Source organism: Dermochelys coriacea, chromosome 24 (genome assembly GCF_009764565.3).
Source record: "Dermochelys coriacea isolate rDerCor1 chromosome 24, rDerCor1.pri.v4, whole genome shotgun sequence".
Taxonomy (NCBI): Eukaryota; Metazoa; Chordata; order Testudines; family Dermochelyidae; genus Dermochelys; species Dermochelys coriacea.
The window spans coordinates 160,887-185,541 of record NC_050091.1 but is presented as its reverse complement, the minus strand read 5'-3'; the positions used below and the strand labels follow the sequence as shown (position 1 = coordinate 185,541).

At 42.6% G+C, this 24,655-nt stretch overlaps 1 protein-coding gene across 1 annotated transcript in view; it reads right to left on the bottom strand.

The window, feature by feature from the left end:
* ASH1L (ASH1 like histone lysine methyltransferase) overlaps positions 1-24,581 on the bottom strand; it is a 159,081-nt gene extending 134,500 nt beyond the window's left edge. Inside the window, 1 exon segment of the mRNA XM_038383327.2 lies at positions 24,369-24,581. The gene's annotated coding sequence lies outside the window, so the exon portion shown is untranslated.
* Between the last annotated feature and the right edge of the window lie 74 nt (positions 24,582-24,655).

Below are 24,655 nucleotides of genomic sequence, written 5' to 3'. Positions count from 1 at the left end.
GACCCTGGGGTTAAAATAGTATTTTCTGCTAGATCTCAGGGAATTATTTTCACACACTAAAAAAAACAAAAACAAAAAACTAGTTGCCCTATTGCCCAGTCAGTATGTTTTTAGTTTTGGTTTTCCCTCAGCCTATCCCTCTATTCCATCTCCAACATATCAGTCTAACTCAGTTCTCTCTCGTAAGACTACAATTAGGAGGAAGGTTCTAGAAAGTTTCTCATCTGTAGTTGGAATGGTCACTACAAGTGCTCTATCACTGAAAAGTTATGAAAGGTCATTCTCAACTCAAAAATATTTCTTAGCGCACACTGCTTATCATCATTTACACAGAATAACTATAATGAATAGTCAAATCCTCCTTTAAGGAAAAAAAAAACCCTCACAAAATTGCCAGTAGGAAATCCTCACTGTTCTAGAGTTCCCCAAAGAAAACTCAGATTAAAAATTCTTCTAAATCTCTGGAGATTTTTGGATGGTAACTGGATGGTGAGTCACGCAGCTTACGGCTTTGCATAGAACATTTACTGAAAGATCCTGTTTAAAATCCACATCTTTCTACTGCTGCAAGAGATATGGGCACTCACGGGAATCCAGTATTTTATGTCTCAATATGTGCTGTCTTTCTCAACATCAAATAGGACATTTGGTGTGAATGTAAATTGCACTCATAATACCTTACAAAAACATTATATCTGTTTGTTGACAAATTATGATTGAAGTTTGACAATAATCAATATGTACACCTTGCCCATTAAGATTCTAAGGCCAATACAAATATCAACCATCACAGGCTTGGACTAATATTCAGAAGTTTAATTTGATTTTGTCTGTCCAGGGATGAAACATCTCTTGCTCCTCTTTCATATCCTTTTTGAACAGGACAGGGGAATTGTAAGAGAGGTTATATTTAAATTTTATTTTAGAGTATGCTAGAAGAGAAGCAATGAAAAGCAAACGGAAAGGCAACATATTTTTACAGGGAGAAGGAAGACTGCGTGTGTTTCTTTTGGTTACTATTCAAGGACATGCAGAAATTAACACCCAGGAAATATCTGAAGGATGGCAGGATCCTGGTTTAAAAACTCCAAATTTGAATTTCTTTACTGTATATTGACTTATCCAATAATTTTATTTCCTCAAGATAAAGAGAAACACCACACACATTAATATAAGAATTAGGGTCGTCAGACATACATTCTGATCATGTTGTTCTTTTTCTTTGGTTCTAGTTTTCATTACCACATGTTGGACTAACTCCATACGCACAAACAACTTGACAAGCTTCAATTTCTCCAGGACTTGGCATCTCATCTCCTTACCAACATAAGGAAATGGAACACACAACTCCCATTCTCAAGTATTCTGTGTTGGTCTATTCCACTATGCAATACAAAATGATATAAAATGGTTGTTTCTAACTACAGCTACCAGAGCAGGTTTCAATAGCTGATCACAAGGCACTGCTGATCTTCTTACATGACAGAAATGCAATAGATAACACAACACTACAATGGTTTCAAACATGACCCTAATAGCATTAAGGGCAACTGATCCCCTTCCCTAAGATTTCTCACTTGCAGAGTCTGGCAGGAATCTACTCACCCTCAACATTTATATGAGACCAGTTGGAGAGGTTGTGAGATACACAAGCTACACTGCCAACAATATGTTGAGGACACTCACCTTTAACTATCCTTTACAACAAAAGCAACAACTCCCTCTTAAAAGACATCCCAATGCCTGTGGGACATGTTCAACTGGTTGATTGGTAGCTGTACAAAGAAGACAAACGATGTTGGTGGGAAGAGGGAAGTGTCAAGGAACTGGCCAAGCACTGATCTCTCACTTTTGTCATCAGCCCGCCATTCAAAATAGTATAAAATATTGGGGCTCTGCAGATTTAACCTTAGATGATCAATTAGTGACAGTGGCAAGAAAGGCCTTCTTTCATCTTCAGCTTGCTATGAAACTGTTATTTATTCTCAAAGAAGGATATAGCCACAGTCATCTATACTTTCATCTCCACACTCACACTACTTTAAAAAGAGATACTTTGATACATCCGATGAAGTGAGCTGTAGCTCACGAAAGCTTATGCTCTAATAAATTTGTTAGTCTCTAAGGTGCCACAAGTACTCCTTTTCTTTTTGATACAATAGCTGCAGCAAAGGGAACTGAATTTTCCATGACTGGCTCTGCTACAGGCAAAATCCATCCAACTTGCTCTAGCAGATTCCAGCTGGCAGAACATAGCACCCCACCTTCTTACTGAGATAAGCCACTAAGGGTATGTCTACCCTATGAAATTAAGTCAAATTTATAGAAGTCGAATTTTTAGAAAGTGATTTTATACAGTCAATTGTGTGGGTCCTCACTTAAGACCATTAAGTTGGCAGAGCGTGTCCACAGTACTGAGGCTAGCGTCGACTTCCGGAGCATTCCACTGTGGTTAGCTATCCCACAGTTCCTGCAGTCTCTGCCGCCCATTGGAATTCTGGGTTGAGATCCCAATGCCTGATGGGGCAAAAAACATTGTCGCAGGTGGTACTGGGTACACGTCTTCAGGCCTCCATTCCCTCCCTCCCTCTGTGAAAGGAACAGCAGACAATCATTTCACACGTTTTTTCATGGGTTACCCGTGCAGACGCCATACCACGGCAAGCCTGGAGCCCGCTCAGCTCACCGTCACTGTAGGTCTCCTGGGTGCTGGCAGATGTGGGGCTGCATTGCTACACAGCAGCTACTCATTGCCTTATGGCAGCAGATAATGCAGTACAACTAGTAGTCGTCCTCGTCATCTCCTGGGTGCTCTTGGCCGGCCTTAGTCAGGTCGGTCAGGGCGCCTGGGCAGACATGGGTGCTCCTGGCAGATTTCAGTGAGGTCTGTCAGGGGCACCTGGGTGGACATGGGAGTGACTCGGTCATTCTCTTCTTTAAGTTTCGTCTAATGGAGATTCAGTCCTGCCTGGAATATTGGCAGAGGAATAGTTCAATGGTTTGAGCATTGGCCTGCTAAACCCAAGGTTGTGAGTTCAATCCCTGAGGGGGCCATTCTGCCTCAGGCTGTTCTCCCAGCCAGCAGCACCATCTGCTGCCAGCCTATCCCTCCTTCCGTGAAAGCAATGGCAGACAATCGTTTTGCATCTTTTTCCATGCAGGCGCCATATTGCTGTCAGCATAGTCATCCACCCGCCGCTTCAGCTGTCACTCTGCTCTCCTGCTCATGCCATACCACAGCAAACATGGAGCCTGCTCAGATCACCGCGGCAGTTGTGACAGCTCTAAACACCACGCGCATTATCATGCTGTACATGCAGAACCAGAACCTGCAAAAGCAGGCGATGGCAGCGCGGTGAGGAGAGTGATGAGGACATGGACACAGACTTCTCTCAAAGAATGGGCCCCAGCAACTTGGCCATCCTGGTGGCAATGAGGCAGGCTCATGCCGTGGAATGCCGATTCTGGGCCTGGGAAACAAGTACAGACTGGTGGGACTACATAGCGTTGCTGCAAAACTTTCGTATGCGCAAGGGCACTTTCATGGAACTTTGTGACTTGCTTTCCCCTGCCCTGAAGTGCCAGAATACCAAGATGAGAGCAGCCCTCACAGTTCACAAGCGCGTGGCGATAGCCCTCTGGAAGCTTGCAATGCCAGACACCTATCGGTGTTTGGAGTGGGCAAATCTACTATGGGGGCTGCTGTGATCCAAGTACCCAACACAATCACTGAGCTGCTGCTATCAAGAGTAGTGACTCTGGGAAACGTGCTGGTCATAGTGGATGGCTTTGCTGCAATGGGATTCCCCAACTATGGTTGGGGGATAGATGGAACGCATATGCCTATCTTGGGATCGGACCACCAAGGCAACCAGTACATAAAACAAAAGGGGTACTTTTCAACGGTGCTGCAAGCACTGGGGGATCACAAGGGATGTTTCACCAACATCAACGTGGGATGGCTGGGAAAGGTACATGACGCTTGCATCTTTAGGAACTCTGGTCTATGGGAACAGCTGCAGCAAAGGACTTACTTTCCAGACCAAAAAATAACCATTGGGGATGTTAAAATGCCTACAGTTATCCTTGGGGACCCAGCCTACCCCTTAACGCCATGGCTCATGAAGCCATACACGGGCACCCAACAGTAGTCAAGAGCTGTTCAACTATAGGCTGAGCAAGTGCAGAATGTTGGTAGAATGTGCATCTGGACGTTTAAAAGCGCGCTGGTGCAGTTTACTGACTCGGTTAGACCTCAACGAAACCAATATTCCCATCGTTATTACTGCTGTCTGTGTGCTCCACAATATCTGTGAGAGTAAGGGGGAAGACATTTATGGCAGGGTGGGAGGTTGAGGCAAATCGCTTGGCCGCTGATTACGCACAGCCAGACACCAGGGGGGTTAGAAGAACACAGCAGGGCGCGCTGCACATTAGAGAAGCTTTGAAAATCAGTTTCATGACTGGCCAGGCTACCGTGTGAAAGTTCTGTGTTTCTTGATGAAAACCCAGCCCCTTGGTTCACTCTACTTCCCCGTAAGCAAACCACCCTCCCCTCCCCCCTTTGATCACCGCTTGCAGAGGCAATAAAGTAATTGTTGTTTCAAATGTATGCATTCTTTATTAATTTGTCACACAAGTGGGGGGATAACTGCCAAGGTAGCCCGGGAGGGGCGGAGGAGGGAAGCACCGGTTGGGGTGGAGGATGAGGGGAGGATGTGAGGACAAGGCCACACTGCACTTCAAAAGTTTATTGAATGACAGCTTTCTGTTGCTTGGGCAGTCCTCTGGGGTGGAGTGGTTGGGAGCCCGGAGCCCCCCGCCCCCACTGTGTTCTTGGGCATCTGGGTGAGGAGGCTATTGAACTTGGGGAGGAGGGTGGTTGGTTACACAGGGGCTGCAGCAGCGGTCTGTCCTCCTGCTGCCTTTCCTGCACCTCAACCATACTCCGGAGCATATCAGTTTGATCCTCCAGTAGCCTCCGCATTAAATCCTGCCTCCTCTTATTACGCTGACACCTCCTCTCCTTGTGTTTCTTTTGTGACTCTGATATTGTCTCCCTCAATGCATTGTGCTGGGCTCTTTCAGCATGGGAGGCCTGCATGAACTCAGAGAACATTTAATCGTGAGTGCATTTTTTTCAAGCTTCTAATCTTTGATAGCCTCTGGGACGGTGATGATAGGGGAAACGTTGAAACATTTGCAGCTGTGGGAGGGAAAAAAGGGAGATGTCTTTTTTAAAAAAAACCAAACTAATTTTAGTGAACACTCTTTCATGATGAACCAAGCAGTTAACATTACATAGCACATGTGCTTTCTTTACAAGGTCGCATTTTGCCTCTTATATCAAGGACATGCCAGTATGGTGTGAAAGATCACACACGCAGGGCTGCCGGGCAACAGAATTCAGCTTGCAGGCAGACATGGTAAATCACAGTCTTTTGGAGTTCTTTAACCTTCCTAACATGTGGGAATGGTTTCAAACAGCAGCACCCTCATTTCACATACCAAACACCCGTTGGGTTGGCTCTTTAAAATGGGTTGACCATTTGAAAGGAGGGGCTGTGGTTTTTGGGTTAACATGCAGTACAAACCCAACCTCTCCCCCCTCCCACCCAATTCTCTGGGATGATCGCTTCACCCCTCCCTGCACGGCTATCAGCTGGGATGATTTCTGCTCAGCCACAGGCAAACGGCCACCTCTGAATGTCCCTTTAATAAAATTCCCCGATTTCAACCAGATGACCATGAATGATATCACTCTCCTGAGGATAACACAGAGAGATAAAGAACGGATGTTGTTTGAATGCCAGCAAACACTGGGACCATACGCTGCCATGCTGTGTTATACAATGATTCCAGTCTACGTGCTGCTGGCCTGCCGTGGTAAAGTGTCCTACCATGGAAGACAGAATAAGGCTGCCCTTCCCAGAAACCTTTTGCAAAGGCTTTGGGAGTACAACCAGGAGAGCTTCACTGAAATGTCCCTGGAGGATTTCCGCTCCATCCCCATGCACGTTAACAGACTTTTCCAGTAGCTGTACCGGCCGCGAATGCATCCCAAGTCTTCAGGGCAAATTAATCATTAAAAATGCTTGCTTTTAAACAGTGTATTATATTTACAAAGGTACACTCACCAGAGCTGCCTTCTCCGCCTTCAAGGTCCGGGAGCCCAGGTTGGGAGGGTATTGGATTCAAGGTGATAAACAGTTCCTGGCTGTTGGGGAGAACGGTTTCTCCGCTTGCCTGGTGTGCGCTATCATCTTCCTCATCCCCAAAATCCTCATCCCTGTTGCATGAGACTCCCCCCTTGCAGGAGGGGCAGTGGTAGGGGCACCCCCTAGAATTGCATGCAGCTCATCATAGAAGCGGCATGTCTGGAGTTCTGACCCTGAGCAGGCATTTGCCTCTTGGGCTTTTTGGTAGGCTTGCCTAAGCTCCTTAAGTTTCACTGGGCACTGCTACAGGTCCCTGTGATAGCCTCTGTCCTTCATGCCCTTGGAGATTTTTTCAAATATTTTGGCATTTTGTCTTTTGGAATGGAGTTCTTATAGCACAGATTTGTCTCCCCATACAATGATCAGATCCAGTACCTTCCGCTCCATGTTGGAGCTCTTTTGCAATTCTGGGACTCCATGGTCACCTGTGCTGAACAGCTCACCACACTGGCCAGACAAGCAAAGTTCACGGGGCTTTTCCTGTCTATCTGGCCGGTGCATCTGAGTTGAGAGTGCTGTCCAGCAGTTACAATGTAACACTCTAGGATAGCTCCCAGAGGCCAATACCATCAAATTGCGTCCACACTACCCCAAATTCAAACTAATGACGTCGATTTCAGAGGTAATCCACTCGTTGGGGAAGAGTACAGAACCCAGTTTTAAGAGCCGGAAAAAATGGCTTCGTAGTGTGGACGGGTGCAGCGCTAAACTGATCTAATGCTGCTAAATCTGACCTAAACTCTTAGTGTAGACCAGGGCTGAGAGTACATCACTCCATTAGGCTGTACTCTTTCATTGGTTCCCACTGCACTTCCAATGATAATTCAAGCCCTAGCGCTAATACTCAAAATATTTTGAGTCAGGACACCGTTACCTCTGAAATTGACACTTTCACCCATGACTCAGCGAGATAGCTGCACTCTGAGAACTACACAGCTAACAAAATCTAGCTCAAAATGTGTGATAATCACCAGGTAGCATGTTTTTGATCAAGTGGGATAGGTACCAGAAAAGAAGCCAAAGTCTGACTGCTTTTCAAACATACTGGAAGACCCGCCTACTCCCTAAAGTTTTTCCCACCATAACCAAATCAAGAGAGAAAGTGGGCCTGGGAGCAGGGAGAGAACCACACCAAGTAGTGCTTTGCAGAGCCAGAAAAGGTTCTCTGGAGCATACATTCTCTTAGTTACTGTTCAAAATGGACTACAATGTATATCTAACTTACCTGCTCAATGGTAAGATATTATGCAGATGGCCTCTACAGAAAAGCTTAAGACAGACAGAAAACATCTGTAGCGATCTCTAAAGTTTTTCTAGTTTTACCAGGTCAAATTTTACCAAGTTAGTATCATTGACAGATAAGGAGATCCTCATGACTGGAATGTTAAAGTCACTAGATCTAACCTGTTTAGGAAGGATCGAGTGGGCAAAAGGCAAGGTGAACTGGCACTCTGTCAAAAATGGCACTGCCTGTTTCCAAGTCAAACGACTTGGAAACAAATAATCCTGAATGCCTATAGATCAATGTTCTAACAGATAAAGACCAAGATGGGATACTAGCTAGTGTCTGCTAGGGAACACCAAAAATCATACTAGAGAACATGATGACTGAATCACCCATCTATAATGTGTAGGAATAAAAGATTCCTTATGAGAGAATCTGATCTGAGTGACATATGCTGAAGATCTCATTCTGCCTGCACTAAAAGTTGTAGATTTCCCAATTCAAAAAGTGCTGCACCCAACATAAGGGAATTCAGTATTAGGCCTCATCTTGACAAGTAAAGAGGAACTGATCACAGAACTGAAAATTAGTGGTTGCTTAGGAGCAAGTAATCATGACTTTATTACATGTAAATAGAATAAAGTACAAACCAGTAATATGTATACCTGGTGCTTTAAAAGATCCAAATTTCACAAAGCTGAAAACAATTATAAGTCAAATCAGCTGGGAGAAAGAATTTAAAGAGAAAACTGTGAATGATAATTGGGAACTGTTTAAGAACATCTTACTACATGCCCCAAAAGCCAGGATCAAGCAACAAGACTTCATGGGTTAAAAAACCCCCAAAAACAATTGGGCTTAGAGTATAATTAAGTGAAAGCATCTATAAAATATAAAAAAAAATATAACAAATGGAAAACGGGAATTTGATAGCAATTAATATAAACTGGAAACAAGGAATTATAGCAAATTTGGAGGGAAAGCAAAAGGACACAAGGAGAAATCTATGGCTAGCAGAGTCAAGGATAAAGAAACCTGAGTGATACAAAATCAACATGTCACACATTAAATGAATTAAGATCTGGCTAACGGATAGGTCTCAACATGCAACTGTAAATGGGAAACTGAGTGGGTGTAATTTTAGTGCGGTCCTGTGGAGATTGATTCTTGGCCTTACACTATTTAAACACTTATCAGTGAAGAAAACATACAATCGTCACTGATAAAGACGGCAGATGACAAAAATTGGGGGAGTGGAAAATAATGAAGAGGACACATTGCTAAAAAAGAGCCATCTGGATTGCTTAGTAAACTAGGCACAAGCAAATAATACATGTTTTAATATGGCTAAATACAAATGCACACACTAGGAAAAAAAATGTGAGCCATATTTACACAACGAGGGACTATCCTGGGAAGCAGCGACTCTGGAAAAGATTTGGTGGATGGTGGATAATCAGCTGAACATGAGACTCCAGCACAACATTGTGGCCAAAAGGGCTAATATGATCCTTGGATACATAAATGAAGGAATCTCAAGTAGGAGTAGAAAGGTTATTTTACCTCTGTATTTGGCACTGGTACAACCACTGCTTTAATAGTGTGTCCTATCTGGGTGTCCACAATTTAGGAAAGATTTTGATAAATTGGAGAGGGTTCATAGGAAAGTCAAGAGAACGATTAAAGGATTAGAAAACATGCCTTACAGTAACAGACTCAAGGAGCTCAATGTATTTAGCTTAAGAAAGAGAAGGTTAATGTGGACTTAATTACTGTCTGTAATTATCTACGCGGGAAACAAATATTTGATAATGGGCTCTTCAATCTAACAGAGAAAGGAATAAAACACTTCAATGGGTGGAAGCTGAAGCTACACAATTCAAACTGGGAATAGGACATACACTTTTAATAGTGAGGGTAATTAACCACTGGAACAATTTACCAACTGTTGTGGTAGAGTCTCCATCACTGGCAATTTTAAAATCAAGAAGGGATATTTTTCTAAAAGATATGCTCTAGAAATTTTGGGAAAGTTGCATGGCTTGTGTTATACAGGAAGTCAGAATGATGATCACAATGGCCCCTTCTGGCCTTGGAATCTATGAATAAGTCTACTAAAGACCTGACCATTCCTAATGATGTTATGTGAAAGATACTCAGATGCTCATGTGGAAAATACTTAGGCTTGGAAGGATTAGATTTTTCTAGGTCAATTTCACCATACACACACAAACCAATGAAAAAGTATTTTCATAGGTAATCAAAGTTACAGATAGGCAAAGTAAGAAAAGCACTGTTTGAGAATCTTAGAGTTTGAGTTAAGGATATCTAATTTCTGTATTTTGACATGCGATATTGACAATTTGTGTTTTAATGGTTATAAAGTTTTTTGAATCTTAATGTCTACTGTCATTAAATAATTATTGTAGGACCATCCCATAATTTCCCACAACACCAAAAATTTAAATAGATCAAAATGAAAAAAAATGCTCAAAACCCATAATTTTGTGTAACTGCAAAATTTTTAAATCAAAATAGAAAAAATGCTTAAACATCTATATCAGTCAAAATTATAAAAAAATCCAATTCTGCCAAGACGAAAGATACTTCATGTGAAAAGTGTTTGTACCCCTAATCTTGCAACTTGCTTTAAGACAGTAAGATCTTTGGGGTGGAAACAGCTTTTTACTGTGTGTATAGCACCTAGAATCTAGAGCTCCATTGTGCTAACTGTAGCCTCTAGGCACTACTGTAATCCAAATAATACATTAGAACAGCTAGAAAACACTGAGATTTGACTTGACAGGAAGCAACATATTGCACTTTCAAAGCACTGAAATCTACTCAGAGGTTAAGAGTATGTTCACCTCACCAACAGAAACTAGTGTTAGTTGATGAGAAAATACAGCAGAAATATTTAAACCACAGCAGTTAGACGACAAAAATCTTCATGGTAATTGTTTTTCCTACACTGAGCATGTCTCATTTCTAAACTGATGACTTGCTGGTTCATTTGAACAAGCAGCAGCAACCATCTATAGGCATGACTTTTCTGAGGCCCTCTAGTGGTGAACAATTTCTAGAATTAATTTTCTTCAGCTGAGCCTTCCAAACACTTTTTCTTTGGAAAATAAATGCATCAAACTGTTTTCAATACTCTACAGGTATGTGAGCTGCAAACCACAAACATCTAAGAAACAAAATGTAAGCAGTTTAAGAGCCTATATCAAAACTTGTAAAAGTACCCAAACTGCAATTCTTTCCATGATGGGTTGTTCTGTACTTGGCTATTACTGCTACAGAAAGACAATTAGCAGGCAAGGCATCTATTTTTCAGCTATTCATGTGCCAGCTTACAATTAATGGATCTGATTCGCAAATCCTCAACTACAATATATGAAGCTATATTTGCAAAGAAAATTGATAACAGTGCTCTCACTGACCCTAAAGAAAATCAGCCAGGACTTGCGGTATTGAACATACAAACTTTCCTGCAACTCATGTTGAGTACCTGAAAGCTCCTGGCAGATGCTGTGGATGAGCTGGTAATGCCTGAGATACTGGCCTCCATGTTGAATATCTCCCTTTCTAACTCTCTAAATGCCTCTCAGCTGAACATGGTGACATGCCATAACCATTGCTGATGAGCTGGAGATCCTCCTGGAAAGGATGATCTTACCCTTTGTGGTAACTGAGATCCCTCTCTTAAAAGGAACAGCAAGAGAGCCCTAAAATGTAACCTGGCCCAGGACACTAATATTTCAAAGATCACTAGCTTCCCTCTAAGATGAAATTTTTTTTCTTTTTCAATTTTGCTCATTCTGTACACAGATCATTTCTACAGTTATACTCAGTGACCCCAAGAGGTTCATCTTCTATCGTGGGGTTAAAGAGCCTTTGTGCACCAGAACTAGGCTGTGGATAAATTCTAGACAGTTCAGATTACTGCTAGTGCTGCTGGACATGATGAAGGTTGAATTAGTCAATTACACAGACAGGAGAATAATGCAATCCCTTTCTTTCTTTAAGGCTACAGCTTTCACCCACAATTTTGGTTAAGATCTTTGAATATTTAGCCAGAACAAAGAGCAGAGCATAATAGTGGACATGCTGAGAACTAAAGAATGAATATTGCTGAAGACACTGGAGATATAATGTAAGTGAACATCTTGGAGATTCACTGATGCTAATAACCAGATGGATTTATGGACAGAACAATGGATTTTGAATACTAATTTATTGTCTTGTTTGCAAACTGGTTTAACATTCAGTCAATCCTCAATTTATTCTGAGCAATAAAACGGGTACAACTCCTCAGCATCTCTTAGGTTCTGACATTGCAAATGTTGCTCATGTACTTTGGGGGAAAGGGAGATAGGAGCTTGGATTCTAGCCCTCTTTTCTTGGTATCTGGAGAGACAGAAGTTGCCTTTAAATAACAGAGCCATGAATTTTATACTTTTCTGTGAGACCTTGGATAAACTATTCTATAAATACACACACAAGACATAACATTTAGTGAGGCCAGAAAGTAATCCTGTGCCATATATGAAACTGGAGATAAATAACGTTTGGATTTTTTTTTTAAAATTTTATGGAGTCCCATCAATGTGCTTATTTAAGGAACTGTTTGGAGATACGACACCTTTCAGGGTATGTCTACATTGCAATTAAACACCCAGGCTGGCCCATGCCAGCTGACTAGGGCTTGTGGGACTTGGGCTAAGGGGCTGTTTAATTGAAGTGTAGACGTTCGGGCTCAGGATCTTGGACCCTTCCCCCTTGCAGGGTCCTGAATTATTGAATTTAAAATTTTCTAATTGTTTCATGGGACTTTTGGTCCCCCATCCTTGTTTAAGGACGGTTTCCACCTTCAGCTTCTTATTACTTATACAATTGTTCTCAGTGTTAATCCATAAGAGATGCTATTAAAATAGAGGCAGGAAGTATTTTTTGCTCCAACCAAGCACCTACCAGCCAAAGCTTTTCAATCCCAAGTTCTCTTCCAAACAAGGTATCTTTGATGATGCTGATCTCAGGCTTTCACAAAAGAGTCTTATAAAAATCAGCAGGGGGGCAGAAAAACCTTGTATTTTTTTTTTTTAATTCTAAACTGCTATTTAAAGGGCTGGCTATTAGAAACTAGATTTTTTTCAAATTAGTCAAGTTGAAAGCATCTCTAATCCTCAAGACACTCACAGGAAGTAAATTGATAAGTATTATCCCCATTTTACAGATGGGGAAAGTAGACACAGTGCTTGTGATTCTCCCAGGGCCACATAGCAAGTCAACAATAGAGATGGAATTAGAACTCAGGGGTTCCTGGCTCCAGTCCCTATATTCAAGACATAAAACCAAATTGTACCTTTAAAAGTGATGTTTTCTACATACTGATATGCAAATAAAAACTTGGAGAGGGGATAAATAGATTTAAGATAAACACATTAATTTTCACTATCTAGAGTTAAAGTACAGAATGCTATGGAAACTCCATGTAACACATACCTCTTGGATCTATGCCCATCCAAGTGCTTTTTTCTCCTTCTCTGTTCTCCTAGCGAACACTGTACAAAATACCACCAACTCTTTACAGCTGTTTACTTTCAAATAAAATTTGTTGAATCCACCAGCTTGTAAAAGAATCAACAATTTTTTTTAAGTGATTGAAATCTTACTGTACTGTAGCTGGATGTGAATGAGCACTTTGTCTCTTGCTGCTACATCTGGCTCCACATTTACTCAAAATAGCAAGACTTTTTTTAAAAGGGTAGGAAGAATCAAGCTCACTCTCACTAAGCTTGCAACTGGCAAGACCAGGGTAAAGTTCGCATTCAGATTTAGAGGCTGAAGGAAAAATTGACTGAAACCTGATTTAGCAACAACAAAATTAGTAACTATATTCTAAACAAGTTCACAAAATTGATGACACTCATGAACACATGCCAGGTTCTATTATTTACTCAGGTTTCAGAGTAGCAGTCGTGTTAGTCTGTATTCGCAAAAAGAAAAGGAGTACTTGTGGCATCTTAGAGACTAACATTTATTTGAGCATAAGCTTTCGTGAGCTACAGCTCACTTCATCGGATGTGTTCAGTTAATTCCTTTCTATTCAGATAGCAAAAACTCATCTAACCACTCAGTTTTGCCTTGATTACTGCAATCTACTCCTCTTTGACCTCCCAGACACCCACATAATCCCTCTGCAATTCATATAAAATGCACCATGCAAGATGATCATTTGCCTAACCTGATCTGACGAAAGTTCTCATTTATTTGAATCCCAGTGATTCAGTCCAGCGATGGCTTCCCTTCTTCACCTCATCAAATTTAAGATTCATGCAACTGCCTTCAAGCCCCTACTTAAAACTTTGCCATTGCTTCCTGGTCTGCTCTTGTACCCCCTCTGCCTCATGATGCCAGCTTATATGCCCTTTAGTCCGCTTCTCCAACTAACATCTCCATGCTTTCTTCTGCACTGCTCCTTACACGTAGAACACTCCCTGAACAGGGTGGATAAATATCCATGTTTTTTAAAAAAAATCAGATTTTTATAAAATTTAAATTGGATTTTTTTATTTTAAGTACATTTTTATTTTTTTTTAAAAATACATCCATTTAAAATTAATTTGAAATTATGTCAACCTATGTTAAGACCTAAACTTACTACAATCTATTAAAATCATTCAAATTAAATAAAAAAATATTAAGCAGTGCACATTTGGTGCAAAAGTTTTAAAGAAAAATCAAACCGCTGAACTATCTAGTTGGAAATCACTGGCTAAGCTTTTGTTGGCAGTAGCCTTTTCTGTATGCGCAAACAAAATATTTTCTTCATTTCAGTTTATTCAACTAGTTCAGTTAAGCCCAGTTCATTCAAGAAACCAGGTAGAAGCTGGAAAAGCAGGAAAGCTTGTTTTCCTGCTTGTTTTCCTCTTTCTATGAATAAAGACTAGGTGTCAGAATAAAATCTACTAATTCTAAAAACATTCAAAGACACAGGTAACCATAAACAATCAGTGCAATTCTCCAACTACAAATAACACTTCCTTTGTTTAATAAATCTGTTAGGTTTAAATGATAAATACATTCAGATACATTTTTCTTCTTATGTCTCCAGCATATTTGAGGTAGTTTTATTTAACTTATAAATGTAAAATGCTGTTTTTGTGCAATTTTTAATTGCATTCTAGTTTTCATCCAAGTAGAGTTTGACATAAGTCATGAGTAAAAATTATTAAACATCTAGCAAATACATAATTCAACATTGTAAAAATTTAGAACTCAATAAATATATGTTAAGCTATATAATCACTTAAATAAACGTGTACAGATACAGTGTTTCCTCCTGATTAACAAAGCACAGAAATTAGTGTAAATTAATGGTTATATTTAGTTTTAAATGAACATGTTTTAATGGTTACCAACCTATGAGACTCAGCATTTCATTAGGAAAATAACTAAAATGTGCAAATGCAAAACATGATCAATTATATCAGGGTTTCCTGTTTGCTGACTTAAATCATATTTAAAATCAGTCATTTAAATCGATCCACCCTGTTCATCATTGAATCCACAAGTCCCTTTTTAATACCCACCTCTCCTGTGACCCCTACAAGAAATCAATCAACGAATGATAGCTATGGTCGAGAGGCAATCAGGGATAGCTTTTATTTATTTAAAAAGTTCAAATATTTGCAACTATAAAGTTGTGCAGGTAACTATCTGATGAAGCCATGTGATGCTACCTACATTATCCATGCTCTCTCTTCCAATGTTTGCTCTATTCACTATGAAGTCTTTTTTCAAATCAGACAGTAAACTTTTTCAGAGCAGAGAACATGCCTTTGCACACAACGTCCTGATGAAGGCCTTTGTGTACATCCATAATACGATAAGTAAATAGCAACAGTAAATACATTAATCCAGTATGCCAAACATGACTATGTTAAACCAGAGTGATGAATGCTGACTTATGGTCCATAATCATGATAAGATAATTGTTTAAGACTCTTATACTTTGTCATTTAATCATGCTGTTTCTCACCTGTTCCTTTCTATTTTTGTTCTAGGGTATGTGTAGTTTCTGTGATTTTACATTTGAGTTTATGGAATTTTTACTTTATAAAAAAGAAGCAAAGATAACCTCTTACTTCAGAAAGGAATAGCTTGTAGTATTATGAAGCTTTCAACTACATTATTCAATTAATTTATTCCTGGATGGTTCAAGTCACCAGACATTGTAGATTGTTACCTCCTCCAATCCCTTTCAACATTCTTATGTTACCATCACTATTCTGATCCAGAAGCCAGCTCTTATACCCCCCACTATTATATTTCTATTCTTATTATATGGGACTTTTATCCATTGAGATTCTTCTTCACGGCCCTCTCTATTCAGAACTTCTCTTTCAACAGGGTATAGAACACTTTACGTATTCAAGCGCATTAACTAGTTTGTATGAGGCAGTGTGAAACAGTGGCTAGATCACTGAACTGGAAGTCAGGAGATCCTGAATTGTATTCTTTTTGGCCGTGCCAATGATCTGCTATGCAACTTTCAGCAAGAAATTTTACCTCTCTGATTCAGTTTTCCCATCTGTAAAATAGGTATATGTATATATAGTCTACAGATAAGAAATACTATACCAGTTAAATATTATACTAAAAAGACAGAATGGTGTATATATGAAATATACGAGTTGAAATGTTAATTTCACTGTCTTGTTAATTAAAGATGCATTACAGAATATGACATGATTTTATAGGCATCACATGTGGTGGGTGATGCACATATTAGAATGTGTGATGAGAGTTCATGGCTTATATACCAGACCAGCGGTCGGCAACCTTTCAGAAGTGGTTTACCGAGTCTTCATTTATTCACTTTAATTTAAGGTTTTGCGTGCCAGTAATACATTTTAACGTTTTTTAGAAGGTCTTCAAGTCTATATATTATATAACTAAACTATTGTCATATGTAAAGTAAACAAGATTTTCAAAATGTTTAAGAAGCTTCTTTTAAAATTAAATTAAGGATGCTGATCTTATGCCACTGGCTCGCTCAGCCCACTGCCAGCCTGGGGCTCCATTCACCTAGGCCGGCAGCAGGCTGAGCGGGGCCTGCAGCTGGGACCCTGGCTGGCAAGGGGCTGGCAGCCAGAACCCCAGACCGGCAGCGGGCTGAGCCACTCAGCCCGCTGCCAGTCTGGGGTTCCGTCCACTGGCTCCTGCCAGCCAGGATCCCGGCTGCTGACCCCACTCAGCCCACTGCCGGTCTGGGATCCCGGCCCTGCCCACAGAGTGGGTACCTATGTTCTCCCTGGTTCTAGCCTATTCTCTTCCTCTCTGTCTGCATTGAGCTGAGGGTGGGAGTGCACTGAGCACAGGGCTGGGGGGTGAAGGAGCAGGCTGGGGGTTGGGGTATAGGGTCTGGCCAGGAGCTAGAATGAGGGAGGGGGCTCAGGAGGTTTGGGTGTGGAGTGCTTACCTGGGAAGCTCCCATTTGGTGCAAGGGGTGCAGGTGCTCCTATTTGGTGCTCATGGTGGGGGTTAGAATGTGTGGGGGTGCAAGAGTCAGGGCACAGTGTGTGGGGGGTGGGTTTGTGTGGGGGTGCAGGAGTCAGGTCAGGAGGCTGGGGGTGTGAGGAGGGTGCACGAGTTAGGACATGGGGGGCTGGGTATGTGTGGGGGTGCTGGAGTCAGGGCTGGGGTCATGGGGGGGATGCAGGGGTCAGGGCAGAGGTCTGGGGGTGTGTGTGGGGGATGCAGGGGTCAGGGCAGAGGTCTGGGGGTGTGTGTGGGGGATGCAGGAGTCAGGGAGAGGAGGAAAGGCAGGCGGGGGGGAGGAGGAGGAGCTTGCCTGCCCTGCAGCAGCAGCCGGCAGGACCAAGCTTCTACACCCTGTCCCCGCACGGGGGAGTGGGGGGGGAAGGGGAGTGGAGAAGGGCGGGCAGGGGCAGGCAGGATTTTTAAGGGCACGCTGCTGCCTGTTGGGGTCCCGGCCTCGGTTCGGCAGCGGGCACTGACGGGGCTGGCGGCTGGGACCCGGCAGGCAGCAGGGTGCCCTTAAAAATCGGCTCGTGTGCAGTCTTTGGCACACGTGCCATAGGTTGCCGACCCCTGTACTACACGATGAAGATGTACAGAGTGCAAACATAAGACCGTCTCATGCTATTGGGCTCTAGAGAGTGGGCAGAAGAATATGAGAGCAGATTTAAGGTTCTTTGGGCTACCTTACCTTTGTGTTTCCAATTTTTAATTAAAAAGTGTTACTTTAATTTCCTTGATGTATTTTTTTTTAAAAATAAAAAGTTAGCATAGTTAAGTTCTCTCACCACACTTTAATTATTGATATATATTTACTACCTTAACTCCAGATTTATTTATGCCCCGCATTATGAAGGATAATGTAGCAGAAACAATAAAACAATATTTCACTTTGAATTCTCTCTACACTGCAAAGAGAATGCCTTTAGTTATGCTGAACAAGAACTAAGGTTGCAATATGGAAATTAGGAACAAAGATTCAGGTTTTGTTTTCTAAAGGTGTTAGGCTAGAGGATCAATTTCCCAAACTTTCACCAGTTATAAGATCAGAAGCATTACCTGGTTAGCGTAAGAGAATCAGGCTCATGGTGTAATTCTGCCTCTCCCCAACTGTGGGGCAAAACATGCCATCTACATTCCACCCGATATTAATTTCTACTTAACAGCATTTAAGTTCTGGAGCAATATATTACATTTAATTTTCCATAATCATAACAGCATCATGATTTGTATCAATGGCCCTGTGGCATGTCAATTGTTTAAACTACTTTCTATACACTAATAAGAGTTGTAGAAATGAACAGTTTCAGTTCAGCAACTAACAAACAATGAGAATGTCTTCTTTTTATAAAGCATAACTAAATGGATTTTGCTGATCAGTATTAATGTTATATTAAGTGATCTTTAGACAATTGTTGGCTCCCAGGAGGAAATCAAGTGGAATCGAAATATTTTTGGATAAATTTGTCTTTAAAACTGGGGAACAACAAAAAAAACCCTACAAACACAAGAGACATTTTCTTACATTTACATCTTAGAAAAGCTAATGTGTTTTTAAAAAAGCATAAATTAAAAAAAAGGAACTACTCATTCTACACTAATATCTACTAGAACAGATCCTGGTTTCTGCTCTCTTCACTTCTTGAAGAGAGATTAGAATATTTCTTGTAGTATTACTAAGAAGTTAAACAAAAGCACCATTTAGTTTAACTGCTATTCTTTATGGTTTAGTTACCTTATAACAAAATTCAAATTCCTTTTAATAACAAAATTGATCTGGAGAAATAAATCTAACCTTTACTGAAACAGCATACTTGCAATGATATTTTGAACGTTTCCACAGGAATCCTTCCCTTATTCACTACACATCCTGTATATAAATGACTTACTACTTGTCTATCTGACAGACATACAGAGTAACACACAGTGAAAGAGGCTATGCAAGTGCAACTAGTGTAGAAAGCACTTCTAAAAACATCAGGCCAGCTCTATTTAGGTGTCTAACTATGATTTAGAAGAGCTGAAGATTCTGACCTGTGTTGTAATACATGCTTTACAAAGGGGGGGAAATTAAGATTGCATGAGCAACCCTAACTCTGGCATTTATTTACTCCTAGGTACTGTATAAACACAGAGTAAGAGACAATCCTGCTCCAAAGAACTTCATTCACCTCATCCACATACCATGAGCCCAGGTTCACGTACAATAACAGCCTGTCTCAGAAATAATATAAACAGCCCCTTTCCCCTTCCATGGCTACTGAAAAGGCAGGGTGAATTCTCTGTGTAATCTGAAATGTCCAGCTAAAGTGTCCAGTTAGTAAATAAAAGATTATGGATAAAAATAAAGACTAGATGACTATACAGATCCATAAACATCACATAAGAACAGCCATACTGGGTCAGACCAATGGTCCATCTAACCCAGTATCCTGTCTTCCAACAGTGGCCTATGCCAGGTGTTTCACAGGGAATGAACAGAACAGGTAATCATCATGATCCCAAAGGGGATTTATTTGAAGGATTACGAAAGGGACATTTCCACTGACCATAGCAGATAGTGCATTTTTTCATTAAAATATGCAGCTGTGGTCCATTCTGTGGTCCATCCATCCCAAGAATTCCCACATAACTCCATAACTGTGGAGAGGCCACAGAGCCCCTCAACCCTGTTAAACACAGGTTCTGCTGTCAAAGGGCCTATCTCAACTCAGCGAACAAATTGCTGACCATACTGTTGAGCAGTCCCCCATAAAAAGTCCCACAAAATCTGCCACTGAGCAAGAAAGAAAGAACTCCATCACTTCAAAATAAAACAATACACTAGGTTAATGTGCTCCCACCCCTTCACAAACATGAGTAAAATCTCCTCTCCAAAAAGGCCCAACAGACTAAGATCCATTCCTTCTTGTTCAAATACTGGTTTAGCTGCCTCATGGGTTATCTTGCAGATCGCAGATGACTTCTGGGAACTCGGAAGCATACTGAAAAAGAATGTCCAAATGAACTTCTCTGTGATCCTTCCTGTCCCATGAGCAAAGGAATACAGAATGCAGAAGATTCTGAAAGCGAAGCACTGGCTAAGTGAGTGATATACGGTGGAGGTATTTGGGTTTGTGAAATATTGGTCCATCTTCTGGGGTGAGAGACGGATGTATAGTTTGGATGGCCTCCAACTGAGTAGAAGGGGGACCAATCTTCTTGGGGACGGGCTGTCTAGAGCAAAGTAGTTAAACTAATAACAAAGAGGGAGGGCAAAACAAAGGAAGATATGAGCACTTAGCACAACAATCGAGATGATGAGAACATAATTAATCAAGGAACCCAAGGACATGAAGAGAAGAAATCCTTTAATAGCCTATAAACCAAAGCTAGGAGCCTGGGCAACAAACAAGAGGAAATGGAATTGTTCATTTATGAGCATAAATTATAATTAAGGTCCTATTTCATTCGTGATATTATGGATCCTACAATTTTAGGCTTCTACCGCACTTTTGATTTTAAATTTCCTTACTCTGCACAGTCCACAATTTTGCATACATTTTGAGTATGCAATTAGTACTGCACTAACATTAAATACCTGTAAAATGTAAAAGTCTAAAATGACTGGACTTGGACTTTCTATAGCAGTTGTGTTAAAACTTTTAGTCTTCTGAATTTTATATTGTACTGGTGACTTTTTATTTTTTAAATGAATGTAATATAGTTGCAGCAAAATGTCTGGTTATCAAAAAAATTTGTAGGCATAACATAATACTGGAGCCTTTATATCATTCCAGAAATTTTTCTCTTAAACAAAGCGGTCTACTCTGGCTTTTTCAAATTGCCGCTATTAATAAAGGTCCATTATTACTTTCCTGCGATTTTCCACGTCTTGTCCTCAACTCAGCTGCAATTATTTTACCTCTGTATTTGGCACTAGTGCAACCACTGCTGGAATACTGTGTCCAGTTCTGGTGTCTACAATTCAAGAAGGATGTTGATAAATTGGAGATGGTTCAGAGAAAAGCCACGAGAATTATTAAAGGATTAGAAAACGTGATTTACAATGATCGACTCAAGAAGCTCAATCTATTTAGTTTAAGAAAGAAGATTAACAGGTGACTTGATTACAGTCTATAAGTACCTACATGGGGAACAAATATTTGATAATGGGCTCTTCAATCTAGCAGAGAAAGGTATAACATGATCCAAGGGCTGGAAATAGAAGCTAGACAAACTTAGGCTGAAAATAGGGCATACATTTTTAACAGAAAGAGCAATTAACCATTGGAACAACTTATCAGGCATCATGATAGAGTTTCCATCACTGACACTTTTAAAAACAAGACTGTTTTTCTAAAAGATATGCTTAGGCATTATTTTGGGAAAGTTCTATGGCCTGTATTATACAGCAGGTCAGACTAGATCATCACAGTGGTTCCTTCTGGGCTTGGAATCTATGAACTGTTAGGGAACCAACCTCTGAATCACAATATTTCCTGACTCCTGATTGCCCTATCCACCCATGTTTAAATACAGGCCAGACCATCAACAGTCATCCCTTCTCCAAACACAGGTTTGATCCTCACGGATCTCCTAGTTACTTACACTGCCCCATAACCATCGTACTGGAGCACCTCAAATTTTTAAAAAGAAAATCTCTCCCACACGCTTTCAGACAATAGGAGAAATGGTCTGATCAGTTCATTTTTTTAAACGTATGTGAGAGAGTAGGTGTGTTGTGAGCCTGTCTCTCTGTGCACAAAAAGTTTGAGGGAAAGCCAAGCCTAAGACAGGTTGTGCATGGAGTTCTGTGGTCATTTTATCTACTGCAGGAGAGTTCATAGACTAAGTCTACATCCAGGGCAAGTTGAATTTCACCTATCAGTCTGCCATCTAGTCCCCTTCAAACACATGTCCTACTGCCAGGATCCCGCTTTCTGCGCCTCAGATCCAAGCTACAAAGTCAAGTATTCCACACATCACCCTGGCCTGTCAGGATTTCCATCTCCCTTGCCCAAAGCACAGGCTTCTCTGCTAGTGATCTTACATTTGAAACACAGGGCTTCCCAACAGAAATCCCCATCTCCAAACTAATTGAACATGGAAGAGAATTCCTGCCAAATACAGGCATAACCATCAGGGATCCTTGGCATCTAAATTTCCTACTTTCAAAGAACCTTATCCGTCAAACACAGGAAAGACTGTCAGTGATTCCCCCTCTCCCATTCTATGTTATGCAAGAGTTCAGGCTAGATGATCAAATGAGGTCTTCTATCCATAAAATTCATGAGTTTACCAATCCCAAATATAAAATCAGTTGGTCAGAAAGCCCCTCACATCTTCATCTAAAACGTAGGATAAACTATTAGGGTTTCCCTGGCCACCAGCCACAGGTTTAAGGAGGGGACATCCCCATTCCCAACTAAACACCAACTGAAATGTCAGAGGATTTCCTGACCCTTTCCCACAACCTTGCTGGGAACCTACCCTTTCCCAAACACAGGCTTGGCTTTCAGGGATTCCCCTTGTCAACCCAAATAGAACAGATTGCCCGGGATTAATCCTGCCAACCTAAACACAGGCTAGAATGTCAGGTAGCCATCTCTCTTATCCCTTCTGACACAGGCTGGCCCAGGGATTTCTCTCCACTAGAAACACAGATATATGGAGCTGTCATAGACCCATCCTCTCTCCACTCATGGGACTGACTGTCCAAAGTTCCTCACACCCACAGTCAGGAACATCACTGATCCCTTTCCTCCCAAACAGGACTCCAAATATAGGCCTTATCAAGAATCCTTACAAGCCTCAATGGGCATGTCTACACTGAAGCTGGGAGCAAGCCTCCCAGCCCAGGTACACAAACTTCTGCTAACAGGACTTGAGCTAGCACGTGAATAGCAGTATGGACATTGCAGCTTGAGATGGAGTTTAAGCTCTCAAGTCTATGGGGTTCAGAGCCCAAGCCACAACATCCACACCGCTATTTTTAGTGCGCTAGCTCAAGCGCTGCTAGCGAAACCATGTCTTCCTAGGCTGGGAGGCTTGTTCCAAGCCACAGTGTAGACATACTGAAAGTCAATGATCCCCTTCCCCGACCCCTCCAAACGTAGACCTATCCAAGATTCATCACCCCTGCCCTAAATACAGGCCTGTAAGGGATCTCCCTTGCAAATACAGACCCATCAGGGATTTCACTCCCCCATGTACATGTATCTCCAAACTCAGCATTTCCCAATCCAAGGTCATGCCCCCAGGAAGAGTCAGACTAATGCAATGAGGATCCAGAGCAGATGAGAAGAACTGGATGACTCTGAATCAGACTACTGATCCATCCCCAATAAAAACGTGTGACTGTGGGCACTTCCATGAAAGGCACTTGCTTTCCATCCCTACTACCAAAGGGCTCCTAATTAAACTGAATGGCCATATGAACAGCTAACTGGCCTAAATACTCTCACACAAACCCGATTACTAAAGAACTCCCTGCTTCCTAACACACAAGGCAGGCTGTGATGGATTCCCTCTCCCAAGGCACAGGGCCTGGCTCTCAGGGATCTCCCTGTTCCCCCCATGCACCGGGGTGGGGCTGGCTTTCAGGGATTCCCCCCTCCCCTCAAGGTACAGGCTTAGTGGTCAGGGAATGTCCTCACCCGCCCTAAGACTCAGGCATGGCTGACAGGGATTTCCCTCATCCCCTAAAAGCAGGGACCACGGCTGTCAGGAATCTCTCTCACCCCCAGGCACGGGGCCGGGCTGTCAGGGATATTCCTCCCCCTTCCCCAAGCATGGGACGAGCCTATCTGGGACCTCCCCCCCTCCCAGGCATGGGCTCTCAGGGATATTTCCACCCAGCCAGGGACGGACCTGGCTGTCAGGAATATCCACCCCCCTTCCCACCCCAGGCACAGCCCCTGGCGGTCAGGGATCTCCCCCGCCTCTAGCCCGCCCCCAACCAGGAGCCCCGGCTGTCAGGGATATCCCCCACCCCCGCCGGCACGGGCCCTGGCTATCAGGGATATCCCCCCTCTCCCCGCCAGGCACGGCCCCCCCACCCCACGCCGGCACAGGCCCTGGCTGTCAGGAATCCCCGCGCCTCTTCCCCGCCCCCAGGCACAGGCCTGACTGTCAGGGATCCCCCCCCGCCTCTCGCCCGCCTCCAGGCACAAGCCTGGCTGTCAGGGATTCCCCGTACGTATCCACGACTCAGGAGAGGGGGCTGGTGAGGGCCCGGGCGCGGCATGCGTGGGTTGTTGAGCATCATGTTTATCGGGGACGGGACGGGGCGGGGCCCCTAACGCGGACCCCCTGCCCAGGCTCCCCTCCCCCCGGTCTCCAGGCCTGTAGAGGCTCCGGTCCCCGCCCGGCCCAGGCCGACACGACCCCCTCCTCACCATGTCAGCGACAATACGGCCAAGGCCGGGGCCGGGTTCCTCCGCGCCGCATCCTCCCGGCCGCCCTCACGGACGGTGCCAGGGCGGGACCCGGACCAGCCCGCCGCCGCTTCAGCCCCTTCTCAGAGAGCCGAAGCAGCGAAACCAAAATGGCGGCGGCAGCGGCAGCTCCAACCTCAGCGCGAGCGAGCACCTCGTACCCCGCCCTCCTCGCGTCTGTCCACGCCCCCAGCAGACACACCCCCTGCTTTGCTCGGCCCCGCCTCCTCTGCGGATCCCATTCCCTT